At 42.0% G+C, this 12,926-nt stretch overlaps 1 protein-coding gene across 1 annotated transcript in view; it reads right to left on the bottom strand.

Moving 5' to 3' along the window:
• AHNAK (AHNAK nucleoprotein) overlaps positions 1–12,570 on the bottom strand; it is a 63,748-nt gene extending 51,178 nt beyond the window's left edge. Inside the window, exon 1 of the mRNA XM_088468396.1 lies at positions 12,503–12,570. The gene's annotated coding sequence lies outside the window, so the exon portion shown is untranslated. The remainder of the gene's footprint in view (positions 1–12,502) is intronic.
• Between the last annotated feature and the right edge of the window lie 356 nt (positions 12,571–12,926).

The following is a 12,926-nucleotide window of genomic DNA, read 5'->3' as shown; positions in this document are numbered from 1 at the left end:
ATTCTGTGTGCGACTGCAGTTGCATGCGAATGCGAAACGCTATGGTACAGCCGCTGACACTGTAACATAGCATTTTGCTAAATAAGTTTGAAAGTTGACTAAAACAACATCAACTGTGTACAATATAAATAATATTGTGTGTGTATATATATATATATATATATATATACATACACACACACACACACACACACACACACACAGTCAGGTGCATAAATATTGGGACATTGACAGAATTTTCATAATTTGGCCTCTATTCATCACCACAATGGCTTTGAAAGGAAACAAACAAGATGTGCTTTAACTGCAGACTTTCAGATTTAATTTGAGGGTAATTACATCCAAATCAGGTGAACGGTGTAGGAATTACAACGGTTTCTATATGTGCCTCCCACTTTTTAAGGGGCCAAAAGTAATGGGACGATCAACTCAAAAGCTATTTCATGGACAGGTGTGGGCTATTCCCTCGTTATTTCATTATCAATTAAGCAGGTAAAAGGTCTGGAGTTGATTCTAGTGGCGGAATTCAATTGATTCCAGCCCCTATCGTGCCCGACGGAGCTATTCAATTCTTGCTCCTGTCGGGCGCGATCAGCTGCCAGCGCTACATTTCAGCTCGCAGCCCCAGGGGGATGAGAGCTGAAATGTGCGAAAAGTGACCTGTTTGGGCGCCCAAACAGCACTTTTCGCGTTCGCGCCCAGCTCTTTGGTCGGGTTTAGCTGCTTTACGCGGCTAAACCTGACCTCTATGGGCGCGATCAGCGTGAAAAACGGCATCAATTGAATAGCGGCCCGCGATCTCCCGTCACTTTAGATGGGAGATCCGGACCGTGTAATCAATTGAATTCCGCCCTAGGTGTGACATTTGCATTTGTAATCAGTTGCTGTTGACTCTCAATATGAGATCCAAAGAGCTGTCACTATCAGTGAAGCAAGCCATCATTAGGCTGAAAAATCAAAACAAACCCATCAGAGAGATAGCAAAAACATTAGGTGTGGCCAAAATCAACTGTTTGGTGTATTCTTTCTTTTTAAGAATGTTCAAGAGAGCTCAGCAACACCAAAAGAACCGGAAGACCACGGAAAACAACTGTGGTGGATGGCAGAAGAATTATTTCCCTTGTGAAGAAAAACCCCTTCACAATAGTTGGCCAAATCAAGAATACTCTCCAGGAGGTAGGTGTATATGTGTCAAAGTCAACAATCAAGAGAAGACTTCACAAGAGTGAATATAGAGGGTTCACCACAAGATGTAAACCATTGGTGAGCCACAAAAACAGGAAGACCAGATTAGAGTTTGCCAAACAACATCTAAAAAAGCCATTACAGTTCTGAAACAACATCCTATGGACAGATGAGACAAAGATCAACTTGTACCAGAGTGATGGGAAGAGAAGAGTATGGAGAAGGAAAGGAACTGCTCATGATCCAAAACATACCACCTCATCAGTGCAGCATGGTGGTGGTAGTGTCATGGCGTGGGCATGTATGGCTGCCAATGGAACTGGTTCCCTTGTATTTATTGATGATGTGACTGCTGACAAAAGCAGCAGAATGAATTCTGAAGTGTTTCGGGCAATATTATATGCTCATATTCAGTCAAATGCTTCAGAACTCATTGGACGGTGCTTCACAGTGCAGATGGACAATGACCCGAAGCATACTGCAAAAGCAACCTAAGAGTTTTTTAAGGCTAAAAAGTAGAATGTTATGCAATGGCCAAGTCAATCCCCTGACCTGAATCCGATTGAGCATGCATTTCACTTGATGAAGACAAAACTGGAGGGAAAATGCCCCAAGAACAAGCAGGAACTGAAGACATTTGTAGTAGAGGCCTGGCAGAGCATCACCAGGGATGAAACACAGCATCTGGTGATGTCTATGCGTTCCAGACTTCGGGCTGTAATTGCCTGCAAAGGATTTGCAACAAAGTATTAAAAAGTGAAAGTTAGATTTAGGATTGTTTAGTTTGTCCCATTACTTGTGGCCCCTTAAAAAGTGGGAGGCACATATACAAACCGTTGTAATTCCTACACCGTTCACCTGATTTGGATGTAATTACCCTCAAATTAAATCAGAAAGTCTGCAGTTAAAGCAAATCTTGTTTGTGCTCATTTCAAAGCCATTGTGGTGGTGAATAGAGGCCAAAATATGAAAATTCTGTCAATGTCCCAATATTTATGCACCTAACTGTGTGTGTGTGTGTATATATATATATATATATATATATATATATATATATATATATATATATATATATATATAGAAAAAAGAAGTAGCGAGGGCACTCACCATTATGGCTTGATTAACATATGGCTATGGATGCACCTTGACAAAGGTCTCATATGGGGACCGAAACGTCGGACTATACAGCTATATGATACTGGTGGTATGTGAATAAACAGGATTTTATTGTGCAAATAATGGTGAGTGCCCTCGCTACTTCTTTTTTCTACATATGTATGGACCCTGGATGCTCCATGTGGTTACATTGAGGTGCACCCCTCTGGGTTTGCTGCAGTGAGTGCGGGCTATACTGGACTTATATATATATACACACACACACACACACACACACACGCCCACTGGCAAAATGAAAAAAAAAAGTTTAACATTTCTTATGTTCTCAAGGGAGGTGAACAAAAAAATTAAAAGGCGCATAGGGCAGTATTCAATTGTTTTCGTGGTCCGGATCTACAGTCTAAACTAAAGTGACAGATCGAGGGGTGCTATTCAATAGATGCCCATTTTCACGCTGATTGCGCCTATAGTGGTCGGGTTTAGCCTCGTAAAACGGCTACCTCCAACCAAAGTGCAGTTTGGGCGCCCAAACAGGTCACTTTTTGCCCATTTCAACTCGCACCCCCCTGGGGCTGCGAGCTGAAATGGTGTGACGGCAGCTGATCGCGCCCGTCAGGAGCAACAATTGAATAGCTCCTGTCGGGCGCGTAAGGGGGTTGAAACAATTGAATACCGCCCATAATGTCAAAGCGTCATGTTCACACATACACATAATTATATATATATATATATATATATATATAATTAATTATTTCCCTTTCTTTCTTTCTTTTCCAGAAGTTGTTGACTTCACGTTACCATATTTTTATACAGCTTCCACGTGATTGAAGTTGTGTAGGGTGCCAAACCATTGATCTTTTTGACGTGCTGCATATGTTATCCACATGAACAGAAATGAAATATGACACAAAAGTGACCACAAGCACCATAACCAATGTAAACAGTATATCATTCAATATACCACAATTGTGGTTTATTCCAGCTTCTGGCATTCCACTAAGTCATACATTACCAAGCACACACATGCTGCTGTGCGGAAAAGGGGATTTTACAAATGTCCCTCCCTTCCTAATAGTATTCCTTTGTTCTATATAGCATGGTCCTAGCACATACAGGCACCCAGGACCCTGCAGATCACCTTCTGGGCTATTCTATTCTCTCCATCCAATATACTCATTGAAAGCATTGGAGCTGCTGTGTAGAATTTCCCTTGCTATGGAGGGCACCAAGCAGCATTGAAGATGATTAGCAGAGTTCTTGGCTATTTGTAAGTTGTGGGACACAGGTATAGAGAGTTAATGTTGATGTTCAAAAGGCAAGGTCCACCACCAATGCGTTACTGAGAAAGGATGTAGTTAAGTCAGAGGTTCGCAAACGCGGTCCTCAAGGCACCCCAACAAATCAGGTTTTAGAGATATCAATGGTTGAGCACAGGTGGTTAAATCAAATTGACTGAAGTACTAATTAAGTCACCTGTGGTTAAGCATGGATTTCTTTAAAACCTGGACTGTTAAGCTGGCCACACACTAGACCAACTTACATCCAAGCATCCAACTAGTTGATTGGTTGGAATGGAAATCTGGTAATGTATGGGAGTAAATGACAATCAGAAATTTGCTCCCAAACGCCAGAAAATGGACAAAAACTGTTGTTTGAACAAATTGTTTAGATCAAACATTTAACAAACTTGTATGACATCCATTTTCATCTGTTTTCTGGCATTTAGGAGCAAATTGCTGATCATCATATATTCCCATACGTTACCAGATTTTCATTCCAACCAATCAACTAGTTGGTCTAGTGTGTGGCCAGCTTTAGAGTGCCTTGAGGACTGTGTTTGGGAACCTCTGCGTTAAATGACGTCCAAAACTCCCTTAAATATAAGATAATCCGATATATGGTTGACGATGAGTAGGTACTGTGCTAACTATCTGAATTCTATTCTGCAATCTGATATATAAGGAACAGGCCGAGTGGTGTTATTTGTAGTCAGAGCTGAAATTGTGTGCGATTATTTTCTCAGCGGAAGTAAAAAAGGAACAATACTTATGTTTACATTATAATCTTTATGTTCGATGTGCTATTTGTTGCTTTAAAAACTGTGCTATAGTTTTCAATGTATTCTTTTTTCAAATCAACAAGCTTGTAGCCTGGAAACAGGAGCCATTTTGTTATGTATTTGGATGTGAAGACTTGTATGTACCACATTCATCTACAAGTCAGGACATCTTAAGTGTTAAGCAACTTCAATTACCTCATAGGCTCATTTTTACTGCAGCTGTGTCACGGTGTTGGCCTTGAGAAGTAGAACTCACAATTCCCACACATGATCATCCTGTATTCTTACCAGTGGTTCGGCAGCTACAAAGCCCCCACTGTCACCGGCAACAGTTACGTCCCCAGGCTTTTATGCTTGGAAAAGTTTGAAAGTATACATTTATCACTAAACGGTTGTCACTGCAGCTAATTAAACAAGCCACGGCAGCCAACCAGTCAGTTATACTGACAACCAGTCAGTTATACTGACAACCGTTCAGTGCAGACTGTGCACTTTCAAACTTCTCTGTGCTTTTATTCTGGAGAAGCAATTGTCACTGGTCTTGGTAGAGTGGTTAAATGCCAAGTCACAGAGCCCACCTACTTATTTGAAGAGGGCAAAGGGGAGGGAGGTGGAGTAATGGACTTTTTATAAAATGTTTTATTTACTTTTTGCGATTCACAAATAGTTTACACCATCCCACGCTGACATGGCTCATCTCTTCAGTTTTATGATGATTGCTAATGGGAAAGTGCTGTCACATGTCTATTACACCGTAATACTCTTGGTTGGAACACCAATCAATATTTGTGAGCAAGTTACTAATACATTGATGCTGTACAATACAAACACAAATCATCACATGTCTCCTATGTCTTCTACCTATTGACTGACAATGGCCATGCAGTTTTCTCTAAATCAATGGCTTTCACTTATCTCCTGTTGACTAGCTTTATCTATTATTCCGTGCTGATATGTAATACAGATGAATTATGTTTAATGTAAAGTGTACTCATTAGTCACTTTTGTTCGAATATTTGTACAGTGTGCACATAGTTTGGAAGAGCACTATCTACTTTAGACTATGGAATAAAAAAGGTTTCTTGCCTGAACTAATTTGAAATTATCTTTTTCTTTTAGACAGATGAGTTAGTTATGAGTTTAGTTCTTTGGTTTATGTAGCCACCTAGTTAACCCAATCTCACATCCTAGTTTGTCAGCAGTTGGGCTCATTTTTCAATCCAATCAAATTGAGCCATTCAAGAGCAATTGTACAATGCTGAACCAATGCAATTGGACTAGAATGCTCCAAAGCAGTCAGACTGCAATGGAAGTTGGCTGGGTATACTTCCATCCTAGTTAGGGGCCTGAGTCGCACGCAGACATGGCCGATGTTCATAATACTGAGCAGCCCACTTGCACCACCGGACGCACCATCAAAACTTGCACCAACACTATGGCAGGTGCAGTTTCTCCTTCTGACCACGGCCTCCTATGCGAGTGGCTGTGCGTCAACGACATGCCAGCATCTGCTTAGCCACCCCATGTTACCTCCCAGGAATGCCGACACAATTCCACAGACCGTGCACTCCATTCGGTCCTGCTTCTCTTAGTGCTAACATTCGGGAAGCATGCGCTGTGTGTATGGGACGTGTGCAGATGTAAAACATCGGCCGACTACATGCAGCACCGACACTGCATGCAACTCAGAATCAGGCCCAAGTGTCAGCTCACAATCTCACTCGTTCATCATTATAGGAATGCGCAGAAGCCGGCACAGGGGGTACCACAGTAGGACCTCCGCTGGGTCATGGACTACACTGTCCCACCCTCCCTCTGGGACACAGATTACTCACCTGGGCGGGAACCGGTATGATTTACCGCCGGACCCATGCCCGGCGGTTGGAATCCCGACAACGGCATCCCGGCAGAGGAGGAAATGTCGATCGTCAAAGGTAAGTATATACTAACCTATTTCTACCCCCTAACCATCCCTTTGGGGTGCCTAACCCTAGCCTTCCCCCCCAGTGCCTAACCCTAACCTCCCCCCCGAGTGCCTGACCCTAATCCCCCCTCTAAGCGCCTAAACCTAACCCCCCCTTCCCCGCCGCCTAAACCTATGTCCCCCGGGGGGAGGTGGGTTGCCTAACCCTAAGTCCCCCCCGGGGGTGCCTAACGCTAACCGCCCCCCCCCCCTTCCTCCTAGCCTAAACCTACCCTCCCGGGGGCTGCCTAACCCTAAGTCCTCTCGGGAACCCTAAACCTAATCGCAGCTATCCGCGCTCGGCGTCCCTTCCATCAGGATGCCGGGCGTCGGGCTCCCGGCGTATGTCTAATGACAGGCATCGGGATATCGACGCCTGTCTTTAGACCCTTGCCGGGATATGACAGTCAGGAAGCCTGCTGTCGGGATTAGGTCCGCCGGCTTCCCGACTGCATACACCTGGGTGGCCAAGTCTATGTTCTGGAGGGAAGTAGGGATGGGGTAGTCCATGACCCAGCATACGGGGATGTCCCGCTGCGGCACCCCCTGTGCTGGCTCCTGCACATGCCTGTAGTCATCACATTGTAATGAGTGCTTAACGTTGGTTTATATTCTGCTTTATCAACTCCAATTAGATTTTTATTGCCGAGGTTGACCAAGTCGGACCTAAACTATCAAACTCGTTCACATAATCTAGATGCGTCTGGCTAACAGCTGCTTTAATATGTGCATTTCCCTGTGATGTTTACTACAGATCCTTCTTTTTCCAGTACTTTTGGCCTTCTAGTTTTGCTCCAGCTTATAAATGTAATGTATTGGTTTGTATGTGTCCTGTTTAATGTTTATTAAACACATTGTTGGTTTTGTTTTTTTATAGTCAGTTTTATTGTTTCTATTTTATAGTCAGGCTGTGTATTGAAGTTGTTTCATTTGTGCTGCACTTGAATACAAAACAGAGAGCAGTAGTGAGCTGCCCAGTGTTATAAACAGGAATGTGTAGACACAATGCAATGGTAGAAGTAAAAGTTGAAGGACGGCATCCACAAGCAGTAAATTAATGTTATCTGATTGCTGGAAAAAAGCCTTCAGCTGTGTATTGTGAACAATAGAGAGCAGTAGTATTACCACCTGATAAAGGTAAGATTTACTGACTATGCTGAGCTCTGCAAACATGAAATGAATGAAGCAACAGATCTATTAGGCAACACCAGCTATTGTGTACAGAAGGTGAGGTAGAACAATGCTGTTCTGATTTACATCCCACACACTTTTATTCACATATTTTAGCCACTTTCAAAACTTCTCAGCGGTTGACTCTAAACTGAGCAATATGCCAATGATATGTGTTAAATACTGACCTTGTTATAGAAAAATGCATTGTATAAGATTGGTAATGAATGAAACCCAAGAGGGTGGAGTTTGCACATTTCTTTTCCAGTCTGTTAATACTAGAGGGAACCCTGATCTTCTCCCCATTGGTGTGTACGGGAGACACTTCATTTTAACATGGCAGTGGCAGTGGAATTTTAAAGATTTTGTATAGTTTTTGTGGCAAAGAATAATGGTACGTACACACGGGACAATTTTCTCCCCAAACTAAATTGCCCTGTGTGTCCCCGGCAGGGGTGTGCTCAGTGTTGTTAACGACACTGAGCACAAACACTGAACGAAATCAAGAACTATTTAGTTCCGTGCCGGGCTCCCTCCCTCAATATAGTCAGGTTGGACAGGAGGTTCGGGCGATGAACGGCAGCTACAAACGGGAGCGGGCATTGGTAGTTATCGTTCACCATTTTGGGCTGAAACTGGACGATTTTTTTGAAGACTGAATGATAATGACATAGTTATCGTTCAGTCGTCCAAAAAAATCGACCCATGTGTACGCACCTTAAGAGGCATATGTACCAAAGCTTGATGTGAGATAAAATTGTGAGATATATATCACCAACCAATCAGCTTCTAACTTATATTTTGCAGGCTGCGTTTAAGAAATGATAGTTTGGAGCTGATTGGTTGGTGATATATATTTCACAATTTTATCTCTCATCAAGCTTTTATACATATGCCCCCTAAAGTGCTTGCTTTTTGTATGTGTTTATGGGCAAGCATGAGAAATTACATTTTATTATATAGAAAACTGTGATAACCAGAAATAGGAGTGCTTACATTTCCATATAGGGGCCTATGTATCAATGCTGGGAAAGAGATAAAATTGTGAGAGATAAAGTACTAACCAATCAGCTTTCCAATTTACATTTTGCAGGCTGAGTTTTAAATGGCATATGTATCAAAGCTTGATGTGAGATAAAATTGTTAAATATATATCATCAACCAATCCGCTCCTATCATTTATTAAACACAGCCTGCAAAATGTAAGTTAGAAGTTGATTGGTTGGTGATATAGATCTCACAATTTGATCTCACATCAAGCTTTGATACATATGACCCTGAAAATGATGGTTAGGAGCTGATTGGTTGGCGATTTATTAGTTACTATTTTATTTCTCGCCCAGCTTTGATACATAGGCCCCTAAGTATACTTTATATACATTTGCCATTTATCTGATAAAATGAAGTGCCTAGCAGTATTGTATGCACTCAATCTACATGTACTTATATAAATTTTTTAGAACTGTAATTTCACATGATTACTCAATTGCAACTCAACAGAACCACACCCTGGATCTCCCCCTTTCCTCTACAAGATTATCAGATTAGGAGAATCCAGAATACACGTCACTGGCAACTCCTTGCTGAATGATCACACACTGTTCTTCCAAACTCAATCTATCATTGCCTATATCTTAAATGGGACATTCCAGAGCAGAGTTTCGCAGTGTGGTTAACATACTGCAGATGCTATCAGTCTGGCGCTGTAAGAAGTTTTTACTTTTTTTTTTAATACTTTTTCAGTTGGGAAGGATGGGCTTGTGGTAAAAAAAAAAAAAAAAAAAATTGGTTCAGAAAAACATGCACACAAGACTTACAAATGTGCATACATCAAACTCAAGTGTCTGTAAAGCACAAAAATGGAAACCGTAATAGATTATAAAGTGACTATACACTGAATTTATATGTTCACCTTCTATGATGAACACTTATAAAGATGTATTTGATCTTTATGTGGGACACATACGTATATAATTGTATTCTGTTACTACAAAAAAAAGTACTAAAGAATGAGATCCTAAAATAATTTTATAATGTACACTCATAACTATGTATACCAGCTGACGCCGATTTAGCAGCAACTACGTCCAAAAATGAGTGCTAATCACTGTACATACAAATAGCGTATTATATATATATACTGAGGTGTAAGCATCACATGATGCATCCAGTGCCTGCTTTACATCAGGCATCCATACACCCAGATTATACACCCAACCAAATCCAAGCACAAAAAGATTTTTTTTTTTACATTTGTTTTGCTTGTGAAAAGTCACTAGACAGTATGAAATAGGAACCCCTCTTTAATACAGCAGGTATAATATTTCAGACACAGAGGGGGTGATACAATTGTTTTGGGTGCCCATTAATTATCTTGCTTGTCACACCTAAAAACACTGGTTTTAGCTTCATAAAGCGACTAAACCCATCTAAAGTCCTGGTTATGGCAAAACACAGACTAATAGCAGAAATGTGCCACCACCTCAGGAGGCTGCGAGCAGATATGTCCACACATGCCCCCAGTCGGAGCAACAATTGATTTGCTTCATCGGGCGTCTATCACTATCTGCCCCCCCACCCCAAAAAAACAAAAACAAATTGAAATCCACCCAGTAAGTCTTCTTTTCAGTGGTGAGTCTGCAATAAGTCAATTGGAAGCTACTAGCTAATGCCGGCAACCATCAACAGCATGCACTGATAAGGCTAAGGACAGGTACCTACGTCTCTGTGCAGCTTTGCATTTGTTCTGAATTACGCCAACATGCCCTTACTCCGCCTATTCACTCCTGGCGCTAGTGACAGATGTAGTCAAACCTGCAAATGTACAGATGTGGATGGCTGTGCGTGCATGTAAAAATATGTGAATTTCCCGCTACGCAAACAGGCGCATGCTACATTTAGCATTATGCCCAGATCTTCCAAACTTCCAAAAAGTGGCTTATAAACGTATCACTTTTTCTATGCCTCCTAAAATCCTTCAACATAAAATAAAGTACTGATTTGTAGACCGATGACCAAGTGGGAAGGCAGACACCAATGAGGTACTGTGCACTTTATCAGGAGCAGATGCAGCTATATATTTACACCTATAGTGACACACACGTGTGCTTGTGCAGAGTGGGTTTCCCATGTGAATTCCTGCCTGCTGCCCCTCTCCTCCCCTCCTCAGACTACAGAACTGCCGTGAGTCACTCTGCTCTCAAACCAACATTCCTGAAGGATTCTGGACAGGGGCCAGCACTTCCAGACACACCCAGTGCACAGCTATATACAGAGGAGAGGCATAATATACAGAGCAGCGAGAAAACCAATACACAACCAGTGCTTTTAGTCACATCAGGAACAGATAAATATACAGAGAGAATTTAGCTAGAACAGCCCCCTCCCCGAGCACACCCCCTAGTTCCACAGAGCACGTTGCCAAGAAGTTTTATGAGGGTTCAGGAATGTTTTTGGTGTAAATGTGTCTCCTCGCGGGCTTCAACAGCCTCAAACCTTAGCAGATCAGCTTTGTTTTTTAAAGGCCCAAGATTTTCAAACACTATTTTTTCAAGCAAATCGTTTGAGATAGCTATTCCAGATTACAGACACAGAACTTCATTTTCCCTATAGACTGTCTCAAAAACATACACTCCAGACCACATTCCAGTTCTTGTATCTCTAGAAGAGAAACTCTATCCAGAAGTTCTCCAGAACAACTTTCTAGGCCAAATTAAGAGATTGCCCCACATTTTATATAATCATCCGTTATAGTTTACAGAAGCTTCTTCTCTACCAGACAATCTTTGCTGTCTATATTACAACTTCTCCTTACCCAGGTGGAAGAAAAACTTCCTCAGGCACTTCTACAGCGGGCACCGCACCCTTTCTCTGATTACAGTTCTCTCATCTCATTCACGCCCAGAATTTTTTTTTTTTTTGGGGGGGGGGGGGAGTTTCTCTCCATCAGAACCACCAAAAATGAGCCCCTCCCATGTAGGGGGACATGCTAGGCACGGCATGATTCACATGATCACCCCTGCCTTTCCATTAATTATTTAGTGCAATGTTGTAGCTACAAAACACTGCAAATCCCTTGTGCAGAGTTCAGTTCAATGTTCTAGTGCCTTGATATGGAGAATGTGCAAAATGCATGTCTGTAATCTGCACACAAATATAATATAGCTCAGTACTTTGGGATCAAATAAAAGTGATCAGAGTGTGTTAGATGAGATTTACCAGACCACACAGTGTGAAATGGCATTGCAACTGGATACAGAATAGCAACAGATAGAACAAAGATGGATAGGAAACACATGTCATATACATAAGATAAGCACACTCCATGCCATGATATATGCATTCTCTATTCACCATATGCTTATTTCAGCAACAAGCTGCCCTCCATTCCAAATATGAAGCAGGGGAGGGTGTGGTACCTCCAGCTCAGACCTCTGTGTTGTAATAGCAAGGGAATTCCGTCCAAAGCAAACACTGGCAATAATGCTAAGGCAGAGGCAGTATGTGCATACAATAGAGGGAGTAGGAGACAATACAGATATACAAAGTGAGTGCCCTAGACGCGCAGACATTGTGGATGCGCAAAGTTTTGCAGACCTGCCCACACATCTATATACAGTATACAGTAGATCTTAAACACAAATCTACAAACTATATCGGACTAGGAATTGGCTCAAGAGGTAATAGACGACGACAACGTGCTATTACCTGCCTGTACACTGAGACAAAGTTAGCATTTAGTACAAAGTAACAACATTCAGCTTCTAGTTAACGTTCCTCATGAGAACCCCACAGCGCCATGTACACAGTCTGTCATACTGTAATGTAAAGTCCCACCAGTCCACACCCAGCCAGGTAGCAAGAAGTGCGCACATGAAAAGTTCTACAATAAAAACAACTACCACATCCAACTGTGGGATATTCCCAAAGAGGCCGCGTTCCAGATATACACAAAAGTATCTGAAAGGTTGTATGTATCCATATAAATGTGTATATATACTGTTATTTACCTGTGTGGTCCTTAGCTGGCACAGTGCGTGCAGGGAGCCAGCGCCGGCTCTGGTCTGCCTTGGTAAGCAGAGCTAAGTGATCAGCTTAGGCAGGGTAGGGCTGCTATACAGCACTGTATGGGTGTGTCTGTGTCCAATCCTGGAGAGAAGGCTGAGCTTGCCCTGCCCAGGGCTAGGAGTATACTCCTTTCTGTATAGTATATTCTTCTTACAGTACAGTACATGCAGAGCGTACACCTACTGTATGTACTAATGCTGTGAGTAAGGGATTAGTGCAGCATTTATATAGAGATATATACTAGTAATAAGAACAGTAACCACTTAGTGCATAGCTAAACAATGATCAAGCCCCAAGCTCTGCAAGTTTCTACTACTGGGTTTCTCAAAGTTTGAATTAGATTGCTAGTCAACTGGCGCTAGGTAA

This window comes from Taudactylus pleione, unplaced genomic scaffold (assembly GCF_031769625.1).
Source record: "Taudactylus pleione unplaced genomic scaffold, aTauple2 ptg000085l, whole genome shotgun sequence".
In the NCBI taxonomy this organism is placed as follows: domain Eukaryota; kingdom Metazoa; phylum Chordata; class Amphibia; order Anura; family Myobatrachidae; genus Taudactylus; species Taudactylus pleione.
This window is presented reverse-complemented; position numbering and strand designations above follow the sequence as displayed.